The sequence below is a fragment of the Eurosta solidaginis genome, chromosome 5 (genome assembly GCF_040869045.1).
Source record: "Eurosta solidaginis isolate ZX-2024a chromosome 5, ASM4086904v1, whole genome shotgun sequence".
Taxonomy (NCBI): Eukaryota; Metazoa; Arthropoda; class Insecta; order Diptera; family Tephritidae; genus Eurosta; species Eurosta solidaginis.
The window spans coordinates 197,439,394-197,460,001 of record NC_090323.1 but is presented as its reverse complement, the minus strand read 5'-3'; the positions used below and the strand labels follow the sequence as shown (position 1 = coordinate 197,460,001).

At 36.6% G+C, this 20,608-nt stretch overlaps 1 protein-coding gene across 2 annotated transcripts in view; it reads left to right on the top strand.

Moving 5' to 3' along the window:
• Positions 1–20,608, top strand: part of CapaR (Capability receptor) — a 526,950-nt gene that overhangs the window by 320,243 nt on the left and 186,099 nt on the right. The gene's annotated exons all lie outside the window — the stretch shown is intronic.

The following is a 20,608-nucleotide window of genomic DNA, read 5'->3' as shown; positions in this document are numbered from 1 at the left end:
TTTTAAGTTAAACGGTTTTATTGAAAACAATACTTACATGAAATAATAATAATACTAAAAGCTAGAAAATAATTAGGTAGGTCCTAGGTACTAGTCATCATACTCCTTATCAATCTAGGGCGGTGATCAGACAATTAAATAAAAGCGTTGGACGCGTCAAATTTCTATTGATAGTCATATATAAGACCAACTGAACCTTAATCAGGTTATGCCACGCCTCACATTTGTAGAATTTTTCACGCGCCCAACGCTTTTATTTAATTGTCTGATCAACGCCCTAGATTGATGAGGAGTGTGCTGACTAGTACCTAGGACCTACCTAATTATTTTTTAGCTTTTAGTATTATTATTACTTCATGTAAGTATTGTTTTCAATAAAACCGTTTAACTAAAAAATTGTTTATACCTTTCATGAACATGAAATGCTATATTAACTTTGGTCCGATGTTTGTAACGTTGAGAAATATAGAATATAAGCTCATCATTAAGTATACCGAATTCATCAGGGCGACGAACTGAGTTGATATAGCCATGTCCGTCTGTCCGTCTGTCCGTCCGTCTGTCCGTCCGTCTGTCTGTTTTAACGCAAACTAGTCCCTCAAATTTTTAGATATCTCAATGAAATTTGGCACAAGAATGTATTTTTGTATTATATTAGACATTTGTCGGATCCGTTAGGATCGGGCCACTATAGCATATATCTCTTATACAACCGATCGTTCAGATAAGACGATTTTGGTCATCTCTGCCGCAATTTAGAAAATATAAACGTGAAACTCGGTGATATATATTCTAATATATAATAGAAGATATCCTGAAAAAATCACTTTGATCGGAGCTATATATAGTTAAATCCCACACAAACGATCGTTCAGATAGAAAGATTTTTGGTAATTTCTCCCTTAATTTAGAAAGTATAAACGTGAAACTCGGTGATATATATTTTATTATATCACAGAAGATTTTCTGAAAAAAACACTTTGATAGGAGCTATATATAGTATATCACATACAACCGATCGTTCCGATAGAAAGATTTTTAGCCATTTCTTCCTTAATTTCCAATATAAAAACGTTTAATTTGGTGATATTTATTCTAATATAACATATAAGGTTTCCTGAAAAAAAAAGAATTTGATCGGAGCTATATGTATATAGTATATAGTAATAAGAATACTAAAAGTTAGAAAATAATTAGGTAGGTCCTAATCCGGTCGTTCAGATAGAAGATTTTTGGCCATTTCTCCCTTAATTTAGAAAGTATAAACGTGAAACTCGGTGATATATATCATAGAAGATTTCCTGTAAAAATCATTTTGATCGGAACTATATATAATATATATCCCATACAACAGATCGTTCAGAAAAGGGGGTTTTTTGCCATTTTTTATTTTATATTTATCTTAAAAATCGTTTAGGTATGTACATCTGTTCGCTATATATTTCTTATCTAATACATCCGATTATTTGGAGATTACGAACTGGATAAGATTATTGTTCAGCCCTATTCATGAAAGGTATGAAGTCTTCGGAACAGCCGAAGGCAGTCCCGTCCTTACTTGTTTTTAATTATATTTACATGTGTCATATTTCCTTTGTAATCTTAAAGACTGATTGACGTACTATCTAAAAGACTTTAATCTTACTTTTTCAAATAGTTTAAGTAAATAAATAAATAAAATATATGATCGAAAATTTCAAAGAGACAAAACATAGAAAGAGTTTATGCGTGACCTAGAAATTATTAGTGAGCAGCTCTCGATTCGCCTGCATTGCAAACGTCCTAGCGAATCTCATTGAACATTTTTGGGCAACATTAAAACCTAAACTCAACAGGACATGAGCAGTGCTACCCAATTAATAAACAAAAACAAAGCTAAATTTTTAATAACAATACTAACCGCTATATATTCAAATAACAATATATGTGACGCTCTGCACAATTCTCAGCGATTAGTGTGGTCATAACTAATATACATCACAACCTATTTGCGCAATTATGACGCTATGCAGGGGTAATTAAATTATTTGTGAAACACGTGAAGTTGGCGCAATTACAAACAAATAATTGATTCAATGCTAGTACAAAGTTAAACATAATTTACCCTTTGTTATTGTTGTAGTAATGATATATGTTCACCGCACATGCAAACAAACGAGCTAAAAATAATTTCATGCCAACAATATGAGTAATTACTCTGTGGTTTATTAAAATATTTTTGTTTATACCCAGCTGTATTTATGTTATAACTTTAATGATAACATGGTGGGTATAATGGAACAAGTAAAAAAGTCTAAATTCGGGTGATACCGAACATTACATACACAGCTGTGCACTTGAAACGCTGTTGTTGTTTGCTTTGTGTGGTTAATAGTGTTATAAGGATGAGCAATAATTGAATGAAAGGTGTCTATTTCGGTATAAAGAAAATTAATTAGTAACAAAATTTAAAAATTTTTTTTTAAAATTTCGAAATTTACATTAATGGTTCTATTCTGAACTCGTTTTAATTCAAAAGAAGCAAAAAGGATTCAGAAGCTATAACTAAGGGACTTGAGTAGGTTAAAATGTAGTTTAACAGTGCAGCTATGAAACAAATATTTGTGCCAAATTTCGTTCGGATTGGGAGATTTTGGAACGACTTATGGCATTAAATATATTCTTGAAAGGGTAAGAAAAAAAAGTTTTCAAAATTTGTTAAAAAATTTTGTTCTTAGCTCAACCATACCATTACTGCGGTAGAATATCAATCAAATGTAGTCAAATACTATAGAGTTATTGCAAACATGGTTAAGGTTAGACCTTTAGGAAAAGTGGGCGTGGTCTTTAGCCGATTTTGATTAACTTCGCTCAGTCTATATAATTTGGCAAGAATAGTCTCTGACAAACTTCAATGTAAATTCTTTAACGGATTTTGATTTACGGCTTGTTAAGCTTCCAAATTTTCTTCTTCTAAATGCAGGTGTTGTCACGCTCATAGTCGAATTTTTTTTTTTTTGGAGTTTATGTTTTGCGCCCCCTCACTAGGGTAGGCACCTCGTCGTTGGTGTGAGGGCTTAGCCGAACTCCATAGCGCCCGACTATGAGGCGGAGCTGTTTGGGACTGACTTCTGCGCCGTTTCGCCTCACAGGAGGGCGGCGGGATGTCGGTGACCAATAACTGCCAACCCCCTAATCCAGGGTGTTTTGCGGACCGTACCTATTGGACGATTTGCAGCCAGGGGATAAATTCGGCTGTATTCGAACGGAGCCTTCCCGATACCTGGCCACCTCGGGAAGTATTAATGCCCTTACCACAATAAGGGGCGCTGCTGTGGCGGACGGTTCTTTCCCCGTATATAATACTGTACCGCTGAGCCCGCCTTGTCCGGCAGGTGGTCGTACGACCAAGATGAACGACTCATTACCTGATTGTAATAAGGACGATGTAAAGAGGGGAACTGAGTCGCAATCCATGGACGACCAATACGAATTAAGCAATGCGTCGGACTCGGGGAGCGAGAGTAGTGCTGATTCAATGAACTCCGTGTTGGAGAACCACACAAATGAAAACGGAGTAGAAGAGTGGAGAAGGGTACGGAGCAGAAGAAGTAAAAGAGCTCTCTCATAGTACCGCGCAGCACAAAGAATTGTACAACGCTTGGGAGCAGTAGTCGACCCAACAGAAGTGGAGATCGAGCGCTTGGAATGGGCCCATGGTGCGGTAGAAATAGGTCGAAGGCAGTTCAAAAGGTTTGCTGCGAGAAACCCTCTGTTCTGCAACCGGTACGAGGAGGAAGAAGCGTTGAATGGCAGAAGAGGCAACGTTCGGCGGAAGGCGACAAGCCTGCTTTTATGAGGCAGAAAGGACCCAGTGCTAGAGCCGCGAGGCAGGGCAATCGCATAGACAAGACAAGTAGGCCCAAAGCTGTAAGACAGATGGGCTCCAATAGCGAGGTAGCAACTACCTCGAAAGCTGCGAGTCAGAGGGAAGTTCCAATTACGGAAGTAGGAGATAAGCCAAAGGGAGATAACGCTAAGACTCCGGCTTTCTCGGTGGCGCTAAAGGGAGTTAACGCTAAGACTCCGGTTTTCTCGGAGGTGCCAAAGGGAGACAACACTAAGACTCCTGCTTTTCCCGAGAAGATGAGTGATGTGGCAAAGCAGTCACTGACTGTGGCGCTGGTTGATCGTAGCAGTCCTTTCGGACAAATGACTACTGAAAGGTGGAGATCTGTGGAAAGGGAGCTTATTAGCTTAGTGCTTAAGATAATGAGGGAATAACTAAGTAAGCTCCTTCCAACCTTTGATTCGGGGGATGGTATAATGATGTGAAAATAATAGCGTGCGTCAACATCGCGAGCTTGCGGTGGCTGGAGGAAGTCGTTCCAAACCTCCAAAGGCAAGGCACGAACGCGCGGTTTGAGGTGGTGGACAAAGCGCAAATCCCCACGGTACCAAAATTTAAGGTATTGATATCATGCGTGATGAAGTCGGAGGATACACTGCGACTTCTGCAGAATCTGAATCCGAACATACCGACACAGGATTGGAAGGTACTTACTGTATCTCGGCCTACCGAGGATGGTCAGTTCTACATCTTCCAAATAAACAAGCAGGCGGAGGATATTTTGTACACACAGCTTGGAAAAATGTCCTTTGGCACTGGCAAAATCTACATGCGACTCAGGAAAAGAAGTCCCGAGGATAAAAACCCTAGCACGCTAGAGGTGGGCGAAGTCGAAAAGGACCTCAAAAACCTAAGCGAAAAATACAGGTGGAGGTCCCCGACGTCACCACGAACGTGACGTGGTCATAATTAATTTAAATGATATATTTATTTATATACATCACAACCTCTTTGCGTGGTAAAATATAAAACCACAACAATTATGACGCTATGCAGGGGTAATTAAATTATTTGTGAAACACGTGAATTTGGCGCAATTACAAACAAATACTTGATTCAGTGCTAATATAAAGTTAAACATAGTTTACGCTTTTGTTATTGTTGTAGTAATGATATATGTTCATCGCACATGCAAACAAACGAGCTAAAAATAATTTCATGCCAAAAATATGAGTAATTACTCTGTGGTTTATTAAAATATTTTTGTTTATACCCAGCTGTGTTTATGTTATAACTTTAATGATAACATGGTGGGTATAATGGAACAAGTAAACAAGTCTAAATTCGGGGACATCGAATATTACATACCCAGCTGTGCACTTGAAATGATGTTGTTGTTTGCTTTGTGTGGTTAATAGTGTTATAAGGCTGCGAAATAATACATATATATATGGACCTATTCTGAACTCATTTTGGTTCAAAAGTAAGAAAAAGCATACAGAGGTTACAACTAATGAACTTGAGCGCATAAGAATGCCGTTTGACAGTTGTAGCTATGAAAAAAAATTTCTATGCCAAATTTCGTTGGGATTGGGGCATGTGTGTTCGAATTGTATCTTTTCCGATAGCATTAAAAGTATTTTCGAAAAAGAAAAAAATAAATATAGTTTAAAAAAACTTAAAAGCTTGCAAATATAGTTTTAGTATCTACATTCCACTTAGATATTTGATGTTATTAGCGCAGGAGCACAGAGGTTCGTGTCTCCGCTATTAAGCACAACTTATTTTGTAGCGAGTTATTTAACCACTGCCGTGAGTCTTCAGTAATTGCCACTAGATAGGTCTAACTCTCCTTTTCGGACCTAGCCTAGAGAGTTACAAACAAGCATACATACAACTGAAGCTAGTATAAGCGTGTTAAAAAGGGCGAGTGATGCCCATTTTAAAAATTTGTTAAAGCTTTGTTCTTAGCTCAACCACACCATACCATTACTGCGGTAGAATGCCAATCAAATGTGGTTAAATAATATAGAGTTATTGGAAACATTGTTAAGGTTAGACCTTTAGGAAAATTCACCGTGGTCTTTAGCCGATTTTGATTAACTTCACTCAGTCTATATAATTTGGCACAATAGTCTCTGACAACTTCAATGTAAAATCTTTAACGGCTTTTGTTTTGCGGCTTGTTAAACTTCCAAATTGTCGTCATAAAAATGCTTGTGGTGCCACGCTCATATTCCAAAATTTTATGAAATTTATTTTTTGCGTCATGAAACCAATCTATCTACGGAATTTCATTGCCTTAGTGGTATTTGTTTTTGAATTATCTCAATTTTTCAAATTTTCTAAATTTTCGATATCGAAAAAGTGGGCGCGGTTATCGCGAGATTTCGCTAATTTTCAATACCAATCTATTATTGGTCCAGATAAACCAGTATACCGAATTTGGTGAAGATGTCTCAATATTTGCTCAAGTTATGGTATTATCGGTTGGACGGACATGGCTTAATCAAACTTTTTTTCGTATTTATTTAGCGAGACGTGCTCATATTCCTTAACACAATTGTATTTGTTTTTGATATTAGAGAAAAATGACAAAGTTTACAAACGACGATGGTTACTAGGACATGGTTCTGAGTTCCAGTTCTTCATCAGCTGGCTTCACGGGCACAGTATTGAACTCGAAATCTCCAACATCCATACTTTACACTATTGTAACGGCAGATGCCGTTATCCACTCAGCCATATGAATGCCTCGCTGCTCGCTTTGCAACTGGGCTCTAAGGTAACACTTAGAGTTTGGGATGAGAAGCTTTTCACGGCAGAAATACAGTAGGAACACTGTCTAGGGGCGACCCCGCTTAGATAAATTTTCTTCTAATTGATAAACTTGTTTATAAAATTTTGATTTTGCTTTGCCTGGGGCGTGAACCCAGGATCTTCGGTGTGGTAGGCGGTGCACGCTATCATCACACCACGGCGGCTGCTCAAAGTTATAATGCCCTCTGTCTAAGTATAGTGGGGTATATTGAAGAAAGTTGTACATTTCCATGCATCGAAGTAAAACATTAACACGTTCAAAAATTTACCAGATAGATGTAAACTTCGAAATTTTACAGGCAGTGAATCAAGAAGAAATAACTATGACAGCCTGGCTACTGCCATGCGGAGTGTGCTTAGAATCTGAAAAGAGTACCTACTTTCACTGCAAGATAGCCGGGGGAAGGCTCAAGAAGACATCCGACTTGCTGCTTAAGCATGGAGGCGAAAAGCTGGTGAAAGGCATGCATTAACTCCTTTGCAAAATGTTGGAAATTCCGGATTGGAATTTAAGTGTGCATTATACAAGAAAGGCGATTCCGCAAACCACTCAAACAATCGTCGTAACAGGCTACTTATTATCGTGAACTGAATTCGAAAGTCAATGAACTGATTTAATCTTATCAATGTAGTTTCAGATTTGGTAAATCGTATTAAAAACCAAGCAATTCGCCCAAACATATCCACCTAAGAAGACGTGTGCCGGTGCGTATACGTAAAATTTTTTTATCATTTTGTAAACACAAGCGCGATGACATACATACAAACCTATAAGTGAAGCTTATAGAAGCATTTTAAAAATCATTTAATTTCGTTATAGCTCACAGTTAATACTTGCCTGCTCTTATTTCCCCAAATTTTTCTCTTTCTCGATATTTATAAATGCATGCTCAACCCCTTCCTACGCCTTCACGTTCAATGCACCTCTCTCTAAGACAGCCTCCGTCATTCATCCATCCGCCCTCTCTTCTCACTCAACTTTTATCTTTCCCTTAATCTCTCCCAGTCCCAGCCTCTATCCGTCTCTTCACATATTCTATTGCTTTACCTTTTCCATGTCTCTGTACCTGTCCCGCTCACTTTACCTCTCCTTCTCTCTGTCCCATTCCCGCTTCCGTCAAGCTTTTCTCTTCCTTTGCAGCTAGGAATGTTATTTTTTTAGTCCGTCCTCGGCACATCTCACAAAAAAAAGTTGAGGATAGCAATATACCAGAAGTGTCAAGATATATTTCTAGGCTCTGGGGTTTTATTTTAAAACCAGACGTGTATAGAAGTGTCTGTTTTCGAAACTTTTAGTTATTCTGTTCCAGAAATGACAAGAAGTTTAAAGTTTTAGGTTCGAAACGAGCTCAAGAATATTCCAAAAACAAAATACAATTTTTCAATTATAGGAAAATTAAAAAAACAAACAATCATTTGCAAAAAATTATTGTTCTAGCCTTGAGCTCGTTTCGAACCTTGAACCCTTTATCGATAGATCGATAAAACAAAAACAATTTAAAGCTTTGGATTTTTTAAACTTTTCGGTTTTGTTTTAAAAACAAGAAATGTACACAGATTTCTACTTTCAGATTTCCGAACTTTTCTGTTTTATTTTAAAATAACGACAGTTTAAAGTTAAAGCTTTTTTAAACTTTTTGGGTTAATTTTAAAACCTGAGGTGCATGCGGGTTTCTATTTTTAAACTTCTCGGTTTTGCTTTAAAACCATTGGGTACAATTTTTTTTTTAGATTTTTAAAACTTTGATTTTGTGGTAAAACAAGTTAAGTTTAAAATTTAAACCAGACAAAATTAAAAACTGCACAACCAGGAGTGTACGCAGTTTTCTATTTTATTGTTTTAAAATTTTTAATTTTGTTTTAAATTAATTTAAGTTTAAAACGTGAACCAGACAAAATTTAAAGCGTTTTTAATTTTTTCGGTTTTGCTGTAAAAAAATTTCGGTTTAAAATTTAAACCACAGAAATGCCTGAGTAGCTAAAGGCATCTGCCTTTGCACTGATATGAATGTTGAAGATTCGAGTTCAATGCTCAGCTCCCGAAAAGCTAGGTGATGAAGAAGTGAAATTCAGAAACATGTCCTCCATCCATGTAACCATCGCCGTTTGTAATCTTTACAATTTTTCTCTAAGAATATTAGTAACTAGCCGACCCGGCAGACATTGTTCTGCCGTAAATTTGGTCTATCTGCATACATTTTGATAAGCTTTTCCGTCTAACTCTGCCCTCCCCCTCTTCACTTTTTCTTAATCCTTTTATTCACTCATCCCTCCATCTTTTTCCCTTAATCTATCTCTATCTTCGTCTCACTCTAAGTCTTTCTCAGCCTCCTTCTCCTCCCCTCTTTTCTCTTCTCTCAAGTTCTTCTCATTCTTCTTCATCCCTTATTTCCAGTCCCAGAGGATGGTATCTATTTAGTTCCAGTCCGTCTCTGGTCTACTTTCCGGAAAAAAGGACCATAAATATTAATATAGGAATATTTATATACCAAATTTAAGGCAAATCGAATAGTACGTATGTAAATAGGTATGTGGGTATTATTAATTCATGTGTTTATTTCGGCTTCGCATGCATATTTATCAGTATTGCCAGGTTGATGCGACTAAATCGAATATCACAATGAAAATTATTTTAGAGCACTCAGCAACAGCTTTCATTCGATATCCATATTACACGCACATTCTTGTGGTATCCGGGTCCACGCTTTGGCCTATATCTCGAGAGCATGGTCACCAATAGGTATGAAAAGTACCCTGTACTAAAGCACTAATCAACAGCTTCAATTTGATACCCATAATGTATAAACTCTGTCTAGGGGTACACGGGCCCACGTTTTGGCCTATATCTCGCGACCCTGGTCACCCAGGGGTATGAAAATTATCCTCTACTAAAGCACTCATCAACAGCTTTCATTTGTTATGTTTGTATTCTTAACCATTTATGTTGCATTAACTGGGCAACAACGCTTAAATATGTATGTACATACATATGTCAAGCTGATATGATATGAAAATACATACATATATACATATAAATGTACTCTCGAAGTTAAATAACGCAGCGAATGCTACATATGTGTCGCCTCACTCAAAAGTAAAGTGCGCGCACAGTTGACAAGGAACAACCACACACACGAATTTTTTGGCAAAAATGTTACTTTTGTTCAAACAATTTGGCTGATATAAAAAACGAATCAAGAACTTTTTTTTAATGCAGAACGAAGGTAAATATTTCAAAGTTTTACTGAAAAGTAGAATTTTTTAAATCCGTCCATCCGTTTATGAGTTATAGCTGTGTAAACAAAAATTTTATGATTTTTGACTACATTTTGGCAATTTGCCACACCCCTATAATATGTACCTTCAAATTATATTAACTGCACCAGCTCACGTAGCTAAGCTTACAAATGCAAAAAACCGTTTTAAAATCGGAGCATTCTGTGTGAAGTTATGTGCGTACATGGCATTTAGCGACTTTTTTTGTAAGATTTATTTATAGATATAGATATCAATTACAAAATTAAAAACTTTAATTCGAAACCTGTGATTAAGTATTCTTCAAGTTTCTAAATTTTAAATAATTATCATATTCACTCGGTTTTAGGCTAACTTATTTCGAAGATATATATTTTGTAGTATATATTTTCTTTTCTTTGCATACTAATGACATTTTCTTTCCTGAAAATAGTGCCGCCTTGTTCCTTTTTCTCAGCTCTCTCGTATTTTTGTATGTTCCTTTCACAAAATATTTGCCACTGATTAAGAAAAGGGATACCTTTAACTATAAACCCAGCCTTACCTGCAGCACACTAGGTGACCTAGCTCAAAAGTTAGAATTTAAGAGTTCAACATAAGGGCAATATTTCTTGCAGAAAAGAAAACATCTTAACTTTACATATTTGTTTAATAAAAAAATGATAACAGTGAGTATAATATGAATAAATTGAGTGAAAAAGGAAAAATATAAAGAACTGTCATAACTTTAAAGATAATGTTTCCATGCATGTCGTTTGACAAGTTTTCAGATACCACCTTTAGCTGCAGCTAAGCATTTAAATTTATAGTGGATATTATTTTGTTGTTTGGAGTTGTTTATCTATAAATCTTCCAACTTAGTTATTTGTTGACGCATTTGTATGAGTCATGCAAATTTTTATGTTTTTAAGAAAAACAACAGCAACTAAGGAAGTTTAGGCGCCTGTTTAAACAACTGAACGTAGACAGTTAAATTATTACGCTAAAAAGCATTCTTTGCTAAGTATTGTATATTCTTAAAAGTGCCCTCTAGGCAATGGCATAGAGTTATAGGCCATTACATGTGCCTGCCTTTGGCTGAGATTATTTTTGGCATTTTGCATACTCGAATAAGCTTTAAGCTTGTGCTATGTCATGCAAGAAATGCATTTTAACAGTCACACAACCTAATTCATTTGCATTCTTGAAATATTTCATTGCGTCATTGAAAAATTTTCAAATCTGAATGGTACGTCCACACAAATTTGTTTCTCTATGCCAGATCTTTTTGCAACGAAATGTTTAAAAAGATTATTCAATTTTAAGCTTTCATATTTATTTGCTTATATATTCTGCCTGCGCTTCAAATACATGTATATGTATATTCTAACCTCAAACTTGTATTATTTAAAATGGAAAATTTTGCCATTTAAAAATATTTCTCACATGTATTTAAGAGCAATGCACACATTAGAAGAAATGGAAATGCTTTAAGTGCAAAAGTTGACAGAAGCAGCTGACGATTGTGTGTGTAAATGTGTATATTAGGGTGGGCCAAATAACATTCTTCTTTTCTTCTGGTGAAAAAATTAGTTTCCAACAAATATGTTACCGAAAAAGTTTAGTGATTGACTTGATGGTAGGAATATATGCATATATAGGCATTAGGCTGGGTAAAAAATATTATTTATACTTTTTGGTATAGTGAAAATTTGGTGTAGGACATCCAAAACGACAGCCAGTACAAATTTTAGTTTTTTTTAATGCAACTTTAGTTAATCCATACAAATCGTGTGCGCAACCTTATAAAATAAGAGGTTGAACTTTAACCATGAATAACTACTAAGCGAGTCAACTTATCAAAAAATGCGCTGTAGTTTATGTATAGCCCGTGATTTTGATACTACGGCAGTAGCTAAGGCACACTTTAAGAGAAAAAAAAACTAAGGTCGCAAAAAGGCACCTCTAAGCATTAAAATATATATTGAAATTTGTACTGGCTAATCTTTTTGGATGCCCTGAACGAAATGTTCACTATATCCAAAGAAAAATATTTGAATTTTTTGCCTACCCTCACGTATGTGAATTAGGGTGGGTCAATTTGTATGGACAAAAGTTAACCGATATCGTATATGTATACCCTGTCCGACCCAAAAATGTCCGCTAAAAACGTTGATGATAACAGTTTTTTATTTATAATAATTTTTTTTATATACATGAAAATTTTACAATCAAATGAAAATCTTTTTAGTAGGTAGGCCTTGAAGAAAACCTTAAAAATCAAAATCGAAAAAAGTCAAAAAAATTAAATTTCGCAGGCTCGAAAATTATTTTTTTGGGATGCGTAGTGGAACTTTTTCCCTGAGCCTAAATCCTATCGAAAAATCGATGGCGCGATATCGGTTAATAAATCGACCCAGTCTAATGTGCATACATTCATAACATTAAGTCAAAGACTTAACTTGTGAGATAACGTATCATTTGAAAACTTCAATTATTTCGCTAGTTCGGAAGGGTAAAAAAAACAGTGCTCAAAATAATAACCGGGCCAAAAAAGTTGCCGGTTAAATATAATAGCTCTCTCGAAAAAGTCAATGGCTGCAACAAAAACCGGTTCCAAAATGGCGGAAAACGGTGCCACTAGCAACCGCTTTTTTGTAAAGCTGGAAGAGCTTATCCACCCAATTCCATCGATGATGTTTTGACTAAATTGATCGTTGTTCCCGTTTTTTTGCTTGTTTTCTTTTTTATTTGTAAATAGATTTTCAATAATAAATTTGAAGTCTGAATATTTGTTTATTTTTGAGATATTTGACAAAATATTTACCGCTTTAAGAATAGCGGTAGTGAAGAACGTTGATCAACGAGTTTTTTCCTCATGACGGCCGTAATATTTTATGTCCTACCGCTATATTACGTTACGGTGAGCTTCACCGTCTTCTTAGTTTCCACGTAATTACTTTTATATTACAGCATTTTTGACAACGTACTCTTCCGCTATGTAGCGGCCGGTGTAAAGCGGCACCGCTTTCGAGGAAACCAAGACTTAACTGGTTCCATAGAGGTTACTGATTTTAGAGAAGTAACTGGTACCAGAAAAGAAACTGGTTCCATAAAAGTAACATTTTCTAAATAAGTAATCGGGTCCATATAAGTACCGGTTTCAAAGAAGTAACCGATACAAGAAAGTAAACCTTCGAAAAACGTAGACCGGCCCTCAAGTTCCAACCTTCGCTAACTCTTAAACTCCATCGCCAAAAATATCTAAAACAGCATCAAGTCACAGAAAATATGCAACATTTAGTACCTGATGGTCAACAGGACTAATAGCCTAACTTCTATACTTTTACATAGGACTTAGGCGGCTATTCCTTGCTGTTATATGATACTACATGTTGCATACTTTTCTGCGCACTTGATACTATTCTAGATGATTTTTGCAATAAAATTTTAGCTTTAGAGTACGCTTAAGCGCCAAATACACGACACGAACATTTCCGCGAACATTCCCGTTATGTCATGTTTCTGCGACCTTTTCTGTCGTGTATGGTGGTGTCTGCCAGTTCGCGAAATAGCTCATAATCGTAGTAATTTCTGAACGGAACAGACGTGCGTGGAAAAGTAAAATGGACAATAAAAAATTTCTGAGTGAATTTATTGAAATGTATAAATCTTTGCCATCATTGTGGCAAGTAAAAGCAAAGATTATTGTAATAGAATTAAAAAGAATAATTATTATGCGACTTTAATCGAAAAATTAAAAGAAGTAGATCCTGATGCCACAAAGGATACAGTTGTAAAAAAAATGTTGCCTTGTTCATACGAACGTAATTTTTAAAATCATTGTGTGACGTGAATTCCAGTTCTTTAATAAGCTCACTTTGTCCAAGAACTGCTCCTTTTTTAAACCATTCTTTGCACCAAATTCTTTTTTTGCGATCTTCTCTCTTTTTTTTACGCTTAATTGCCACAGCGAGCAATATTCCTGCAGCACAATTGAGCCGTTTATTTTGAAAGTGGCATAAGTCATTTCATGTCGTTTAGGTTCAGTGATAATTTGTTTGTATCTCTCCTCGCCTCCAGTTTGTTAGAGTCCAATATCCAAAAGATGCAATTCTTACTATTATTTTATAATTGTAGAACCATCTATATATGCATTCGTTCAAAAAATATCAAAGCATTTAAGACCATGAGTTGGAAATGACTTATGCCACCTTCAAAATAAACGGCTCAATTGTTGTCCGTATTTATCGCTGTCTGAAAGAGAACTAATGTTCGGCCAAAAGTTCGTATGGTGTATGGCCAAAGCTGCGAACAAGATTGCGGAATGTTCGCGGAAATGTTCGTTTCGTGTATTTGGCGCTTTACACAGCCACCGATTTTGATCGCCCGATGCCGGTCGTAATCGTCCGATAAAACTAAACACATGTATTTAAATGAGCGTGTGTACATTTAAATCGATCACCGAATTGTTGTCGGCCGTTGTCGTTTTTCACTGCCGATAAATTCGCGCGTGTTTAATTTTATCGTCCAATAAATTGCGTGCATTTACTGTGAAAAATTGATTAATTGTGTGCCAAACAGGCGCTCTTTATGGAATAAACACATAAAAGCATAAACGCGAGCGCATTTTTGCGAAAAAGTAAAATGTAAGACAACAAGTAAGGAAGGTTAAGTTCGGGTGTAACCGAACATTACATACTCAGTTGAGAGCTATGGTGGCAACATAAGGGAAAATAACCATGTAGGAAAATGAACCGAAGGTAACCCTGGAAAGTGGTTGTATGACATGTGTATCAAATGAAAGGTATTAAAGATTATTTTAAGAGAGAGTGGGCACTAGTTCTATATGTGAACGCCATTTAGGGATATCGCCATAAAGGTGGACCAGGGGTGACTCTAGAATATGTTTGTACGATATGGGTATCAAATGAAAGGTGCTAATGAGTATTTTGAAAGGGCGTGGGGCTCAGTTCAATAGGTGGACGCCTTTTCAAGATATCGCCATAAAGGTGGACCAGGGGTGACTCTAGAATGCGTTTGTACGATATGGGTATCAAATTAAAGGTATTAATGAGGCTTTTAAAAGGGAGTGGTGGTAGTTGTATATGTGCAGGCGTTTTCCAGATATCGACCAAAATGTGGACCAGGGTGACCCAGAACATCATCTGTTGGATACAGCTAATTTATTTATATATATAATACCACGAACAGTATTCCTGCCAAGATTTCAAGGTTTCTTTTCGCCCTGCAGAACTTTTTCATTTCATTCTACTTAATATGGCAGTTGTCACACCCATTTTACAAAGTTTTTTCTAAAGTTAAATTTTGCGTCAATAAACCAATCCAATTACCATGTTTCATCGCTTTATTCGTCTTTGGTAATAAAGTATCGCACTTTTTTGGTTTTTCGAAATTTTCGATATCGAAAAAGTGGGCGTGGTTATAGTCCGATATTGTTCATTTTAAATAGCGATCTGAGATGAGTGCTCAGAAACCTACATACCAAATTTCATCAAGATACCTCAAAATTTACTCAAGTTATCGTGTACAACCAACCGTTATCAAATCAAAGTTATTATACTCTGTGAGCTCTGCTCAACTGAGTATAAAAAGCTGCCGGCCGATAAACGGTTGCAATTTTAACACAAGCCCGGCCGATTTCATCATCTGATTGCAATTTTTCGGTTTATCGGTGGCTGTGTAAGCGTACTCTTAGAGTATGTTGGAATTTGAAGACAGCTCAATTAAAGTAGCCCGTTTGAGCACGAACACGTTTGCGGTTCCAGAAAATTACCCGGTTCAAGCGAAGTAACTGTTTTGAGAACACTTACCAGATCTATAAAAGAAACCGGCTGCAGAAAAGTAACAAGAAACGTAACTGATTTAGTAGAGGTAACCAGTTTAAAAAATTAACAGGTTCCAAAAACTTACGGGTGCCAGAGAACTAACCGGTACTGGAACATAATCGATTCCTAAGTTTTAGCCGGTACTGAGAATTAATCTATTGGGGGAAGGTTACGGTTCCAGAAAAGTAACAGGTTACAAAAAAGTTACCGGTTCCAAAGCATTGACCGTTACCATAAAAGTAGCCGGTTCGAGGAACATCAAAAGTTTCAGAGGAGTCACTGTTTCCATAGAAGTAAACGGCCCCAATAAAGTTACTGGTTCCTTAAAAGTAACCTGTTCAAGGAAAGTAAGGAGTCTGAAGGAATTCACAGATTCCAAAGAATTAACCGGGTCCATAAAAAGTAACCGGTTTCAAGAAAGTGACTAGATCCTTCAATGTAAGAGTTTTGAGGAATATAAGAGGTTTCAAAGAATTCAGTGGTTCAGAAGAAGTAGCCGGTTCCATAAAAGTAAAGGTTTTAAAGAATTCATTGGTTCCAAAGTCGTGGCCGGTTCCGAAAAACTAACCGGGTCAAGAAAACTGGTTCCATAAAAGTTACCGGTCCCAAAAAAGTGAGGTTCCCCAAAAGATACCGGTTCGAGGGAAATAAGACGTCTCGAAGATTTTTCTGGTTCCATAAAAGTCACCGGTTTCCTAAAAGTAACCAGTTGAGGAAAGTAAGATGTTTCAGAGAATTCACTGGTTCTAAATAAGTAACCGGTTCCATGAAAAGAACCGATTTCAAAAAAGGGAGCTGCTCTAAGAAAGTAGCCAGTTCTGAAAGAATATGCCGATAAAAAGAATTAACCGGTTTCAAAGAATTCACTGGTTCGAAAGAAGTAGCCGGTTGCATAAAGGTATCCGGTTTCAAAAAAGTGACCGGTGCAAAAAAAGGGGCCGGTTCCGAAAAGGTAACCGGGTCAAAAGGACTGACTTGTTCCATAAAAGTTATAAAAAAAAATAAATGTAAGGCGCGATAACCTCCGAAGAGATCTAAGGCCGAGCTTCTCTTCCAATTTGCGTCGTGCTCCTCTTGATTTTTCCCTACAAATTGGCCGGACGGGACCTACATGTTTTATGCCGACTCCGAACGGCATCTGCAAGGCAGATGAGTTTTCACTGAGAGCTTTTCATGGCAGAAATACAATCGGAGCGCTTGCCAGACACTGCCGAGGGGCGACCCCGCTTAGACAAATTTTCTTCTAATTGAAAAATCTTATTTCTAAAATTTTTGATGTTGCTTTGCCCGGGAGTTGAACCCAGGGCATACGGTGTGATAGGCGGAGCACGCTACCATCGCACCACGGTGGCCACCATAAAAGTTACCAGTCCCAAAAAAATTACCTGTTCGAGGGAAATGAGAGGTCTCAAAGAATTTTCTGGTTCCATAAAAGTGACTGGTTCCCCAAAAGAATCCAGTTAAGGAAATTAAGACTTTTCAGAGAATTCACTGTAGCTAGAGAATTATCCCAAAAAGTACAACCAAGTTAATTGTTTTGAAAATGTAAGTCAAATATCAAAATAAAAGATTATAAAAGAATTTTAAGGATTACCTTTATATAAATGGACCAAAAAATAAAAGTCAAATTTTCCTTTAATACAGACATAGTCTTGTTGAATTTTGACTAAAAAACTTTAACAATAGCTCTTGTAAAAGAATTTTGGGACTTAAAAATATAAAGGTGGAGCACAATCTTTCAATTTAAGGCAAACCATGTACTCGGGATTAACTAATTGATTATTTAAAATTTAAACACGCATTCTACCTTTATAATTTTAAATCCCAAAATTCTTTTAGAAGAGCTATTGTTAAAGTTTTTTAGTCAAAATTCAACAAGACTATGTCTGTATTAAAGGAAAATTTGACTTTTATTTTTTGGTCCATTTATATAAAGGTAGTCCTTAAAACTTTTTTATCATCTTTTTATTTTCAATTTTTTAGTGCTGCCTTCAAAAGGGCAATTGCAACTTTGATTAGTAATTTAAGTAATTCCTAAGTGAAAATTCCTATTTTTATTTATTTGTTCAAAATAGCAAGATTTAAGAGAATTAGTGGAATTTTCGCTGACAACACCGGCGAAAACCACAGAATTCCACCTCGCATCATAACAAGAGAATTCCACCTCGTTTGTCAGCTACTTAATTTGCACAGCTGAAAATCGTGGTGAAATTCGCATACGCCTGAAAGTCTAAAAGAATCGTGGTGAAAGTCGCGTACCACCTAGCGAAACTTTGTTTTCTATAGTTTGTATTCTCAGCAGGCCTCTAACTAAATTCCAAGTTTCAAGTCTCCATGTAACCGGGAATATACTTAAAAATGGATTGAAAGATACCCAAATTAAAATTTGTTTTCTTACTATCTCGATCCGCGTTCCACCTAGCGATTTATTTTTGATCAAATGTTGCATTGTCACCGGGTTCTGACCCACGGCCCAAGTTTCGAGTCTCTAGCTCACCGGCAAGTTACTCAAAAATTCATCGCAAGATTTCCCTCGTTTCTTCCGGGATTTGTAGTTATCTCAATTAGCACACCATCTAGCGGAACTTTGTTTTCTATAAATTGTATTGTCACCGCGTCTCGAACTATGTGACAAGTTACATGTCTCTAGGTAACCGGAAAGTTAGTTAAAAATGGATTGAAAGATTCCCAAATTAAAATTAATTTTCCTAATATCTCGATCCATGCGCCACCTCGCGGAATTTTTTTGATAAAACATAGCATTGCCACCCGGTTCTGACTTACGGCTCAAGTTTCATATCTCCAGCTCACCGGGAAGATACTCAAAAATCGATTGCAAGATTCCCTGCGTTTGTTCAGGGATTTTCAGGTATTTTCGTTTATCTCGATTCGTCTGCCACCTGGCGGCATTTCTTTTTCACGAATTGTAGTGCCATCGACTCGCAAATTATGTGCTAAGTTTCAAGTCCTTGGATCACCGAGAAGTTAGTTAAAAGTCGATCGCAAAATTTCCATTTTAAAATAAATTTTCTGTATATCTTGATCCGTGCGCCACATAGCGGATTTTTTATACTCAGTTGAGCAGAGCTCACAGATTGAGCCATGTCCGTCCGTCCGTCCGTCCGTCCGTTAACACGATAACTTGAGTAAATTTTGAGGTATCTTGATGAAATTTGGTATGTAGGTTCCTGAGCACTCATCTCAGATCGCTATTTAAAATGAACGATATCGGACCATAACCACGCCCACTTTTTCGATATCGAAAATTTCGAAAAACCGAAAAAGTGCGATAATTCATTACAAAAGACCGATAAAGCGACGAAACTTGGTAGATGAGTTGAACTTATGACGCAAAATAGAAAATTAGTAAAATTTTGGACAATGGGCGTGGCACCGCCCACTTTTAAAAGAAGGTAATTTAAAACTTTTGCAAGCTGTAATTTGGCAGTCGTTGAAGATATCATGATGAAATTTGGCAGAAACGTTACTCTTATTACTATATGTACGCTTAATAAAAAAAAGCAAAATCGGGAAGGAAAAATTTAATATCTTTACAGTATATAAGTAAATTATGTCAAGATTCAACTCCAGTAATGATATGGTGCAACAAAATACAAAAATAAAAGAAAATTTAAAAATGGGCGTGGCTCCGCCCTTTTTCATTTAATTCGTCTAGAATACTTTTACTGTCATAAGTCGAACAAAAATTAACCAATCCTTTTGAAATTTGGTAGGGGCATAGATTTTATAGCGCTAACTGTTTTCTGTGAAAATGGGCGAAATCGGTTAATGCCACGCCCAGTTTTTATACACAGTCGTCCGTCTGTCCTTCCGCATGGCCGTTAACACGATAACTTGAGCAAAAATCGATATATCTTTACTAAACTCAGTTCACGTACTTATCTGAACTCACTTTATCTTGGTATGAAAAATGAACGAAATCCGACTATGACCACGCCCACTTTTTCCATATCGAAAATTACGAAAAATGAAAAAAATGCCATAATTCTATAACAATTACGAAAAAAGGGATGAAATATGGTAAGGTAATTGGATTGTTTTATTGACGCGAAACATAACTTTAGAAAAAACTTTATAAAATGGTTGTGACACCTACCATATTAAGTAGAAGAAAATGAAAAAGTTCTGCAGGGCGAAATAAAAAACCCTTAAAATCTTGGCAGGTATTACATATATAAATAAATTAGCGGTATCCAACAGATGATGTTCTGGGTCACCCTGGTCCACATTTTGGTCGATATCTGGAAAACGCCTTCACATATACAACTACCACCACTCCCTTTTAAAACTCTCATTAATACCTTTAATTTGATACCCATATCGTACAAACTCATTCTGGAGTCACCCCTGGTCCACTTTTATGGCGATATTTCGAAAAGGCGAACACCTATAGAACGAAGGCCCACTCCCTTTTAAAAATACTCATTAACACCTTTCATTTGATACCCATATCGTACAAACAAAGTCTAGAGTCACCCTTGGTCCAGAAAGGCCCACTCCCTCTTAAAATACTCATTAACTCCTTTCGCTTAATACCCATATTGCACAAACGAATTATAGGGTCACCCCTGGTCCACCTTTATGGCGATATCTCGAAACGGCGTCCACCTATGGAACTAAGGATTACTCCCTTTTAAAATACTCATTAACACCTTTCATTTGATACCCATATCGTACAAACGCATTCTAGAGTCACACCTGGTCCATCTTTATGGCGATATCTCGAAAAGGCGTCCACCTATAGAACTAAGGCCCACTCCCTCTTAAAATACTCATTAACTCCTTTCGTTTGATACCCATATTGCACAAACGAATTCTAGAGTCACCCCTGGTCCACCTTTATGGCGATATCTCG